Here is a 3,083-nt window from a genome sequence, read left to right on the forward strand (position 1 = left end):
TGTGGCGGCGACCAGGTGAGGAGTACAAAGATAAGTGTCTTGCCTACAGTCAAGCATGGTGGTGGGAATGACCCCTCTACCTCTCCAATCTCTGCAGTAATGCTGACAGCACTCCTGTAACGAGTCACATGACATTTTGGAGGGAAAATGACAAGCAGTACTCAATTTGGACATTTAGGGATGTAGTTTCTAAGGGGTGTACTCACTTTTGTTGCCAGGGGTTTAGATATTAATGGCTATGGTTTGACTTATTTTGAGGGGAAAATAAATTAACTATATTATATAAGCTGCACACACACTTTTCATTGTGTCGAAGTGTCATTTTGTCAGTGTTGTCCCATGAAAAGATACTTAAATATCTGCAGAAATACGAGGGGGGTACTCACTTTTGTGATACACTGTAAATATTTTATAATGCATTCAATTGCATCAAAACATGCAGCAAATACAAGTAGCAAATACATGTTGCAATTGGATTTTTGCGCAAAAAAACAAAATCTCAGTTCTGCATAATGTAAAAAACTAAGAATAGAGTAAAGAATAAACGTTAATACACTCTTGTACTGTAAAGCTGTAAAGCTCTTAGCCACTGAATGCCATGAATGCTAGGCAATAGCCAATGGCAGAGCAGCTATAAGTATTTTACATTCAGTAAACTCTGGGAGCTGCGAGTACCAGCCATACTGTATTTTTGCCTTTTGTATCCTGAAATTTCTGTCTTAACAAGAGGCAATGCTTTCCCATTGAGGTGTGTCTTAACCTAAAATTTCTGTATGTAGAGACGTTCTTAACTAGAGGTACAACTGTCATCAATTATGTAATCACCTTGATACAAAAAGTTCAAAATTGGGCCCCGAGGATCAATAGGTTTATGCTACATAGGTACCAAGTGATTGGTTCTTAATCCACAAAATCAACTGGATTCGCAGTCCTTTTGCATACATATGCACGTACGTACGTATGGCTGTATAGTGAAGATGACGCCGCGGGTCAATGTCACATCCGCCTTCTTCCTCAGTCTGAGACCGTGGCCAGAGGTCTCTCATTTTCCTAGCGCGGGATTCAAAAAATAAAATAAATATATCGATCGCTTCTGCACACATCCAAGTTATCCATTTCATTCAAAAGGATAAAATACTGTGTGTAATATAAAAAACATGCTTTTTGTGTCACAGTCACTTTAAGTTCAGGCAAAATGTGGCACTAAGTGGCAATTGTAAAACATATGAATCACATTTTAAGATTCAGTCTTACAAAAAGAAAATTTGTTCTCAGCATCTGCAAAATGTACCAGGAGTTGGGTATGTATTATGCAAAATTTTTAAAACTTCATTTGATTTACGCATTCCAAAAGAATTTCCCACGAGGTACAATTCTCCTCTTGGTATAAAAATATTCTCTTAGTTTTTGTTTGTGCATTTCTTACTTAAAAGATCTATTTCACTTGAATAAAGAATGTTCGAAGTTACAGGTTGCTTGTTGTGTGTTTTTTTTTTTTAATGTTTCATTCTTTTTAATATTCCACCGGGGATGGCATTAATTACAGAGTAAAAGTCTTTCAATTTGATAAGGAATTATTTTGCTGTCAGAAGGAAGCTGTCCATTATCTTTGAATTAATCTTTCAAGTGAATATTTTTATCTATCCAATTTTTTGTGATCCTTTTTCTTATATGCTCATTATTCCAAATAATATTTGGCGGACAACACAGACAAGACTGAAAAAACAGTTTCTGCTCTTGCACTCCTCTTTAAAATAAACTGCTATATTTTAAGCCATAATAACTGTTGTGTTCGATAGAACAATATGTCTATATGCTCCCATAGCGGATTCATGGCGAATTAAGCCCCCAAACTATTTTTAATTAGTCCGTTTTACCCTGGAAACCCCCTTTTACAGACGTCGCTCAACCGCTTTTGTTTCAACCCAGCCATAAAAAAAAGGTAAGTAATTATATTTATTATTCAAAATGTCATTTTTAGCTCAGAATCATTAATTGATGTCTAATATTCTGTTTAAAAAAAAAAAAACTTTAAAAAAAATATTCACTCGCATATTTTAAAATTTTAAACAAATTACACCACAATGAAAAAATGGTGTCTGTAATTAAGTCATGGATATCTACCTCATAACTATCGCTTAATTTTATATTCTTTGTTACTGTCACATTTTCCCCAATATATTAGATGATAAATAATGGATTCAAACAAAGAACAATAAAAAATAAAATGTTTAAAAGGGTAAATATATGAAAAAGAAAATCTTGACCACTCCTTGATGTCTGTGATTTCTGCATCGCGACCATTGTTATATTACCATGTTTCATCCATGAAATCCCGCCAAAATCCAGCTGTGGCCATTAACAGATGTGTCTTGACACTTGGTGATACATGCTACATGGAGTTTTTTGGTCGAAACAAGGTAAGTACGCGATAATATCTCGTTAAAATCATGGCGTCTTTAATTATGCTCGCACCTGCAGTTAGGGTTTTGCTGCTTAATTTTTTTTTTTTTTTTTTTAAATGCCCTCCTGTTCAAAATATTTCTTCCCCCAGAAAATTTAGATTTTAAGCTTTCCAATGATGTATCACACGCGCATATCAGACAATTTTGAAGAGCGGAACTTCAAGTCACCTGAGTGTTTTCCGCCATATTCATGTGAAAAGTTAGGCATAATCATGGGAAAAGTTATGGGAGTTAACACAACTTTTATGTTAACAAAGCTTGTTGATGAAAACCTGATATCTTCACCGGAAATTTTGAAACCTTATTATTATATAACAATAAATACTGAACTCCCGCCATTGGCGTGAGAACTTCCAGGTCACCTTCAATGTTTTGAGGGCCGCTAGGAATGGTGAAAATCCAAATGTTTGACATTCACTGCTGAAGGAAATTATGCTTGGTTGACAACACCAACAGCATTGACTGCTACGGCTCATTCCAAACGATTACGTCTTGCGGTTTTACAGTTGACGTGTAGTTAAAAAGCGCAAAAATAAATAAATAAATAAAAGAGTAAAAACCGACGCACTTTATTGTGAAAATTGCCGACCGGAAGAATGTCTATGACGAACATGACCC

This window comes from Corythoichthys intestinalis, chromosome 10 (assembly GCF_030265065.1).
Source record: "Corythoichthys intestinalis isolate RoL2023-P3 chromosome 10, ASM3026506v1, whole genome shotgun sequence".
Lineage (NCBI taxonomy): Eukaryota > Metazoa > Chordata > Actinopteri > Syngnathiformes > Syngnathidae > Corythoichthys > Corythoichthys intestinalis.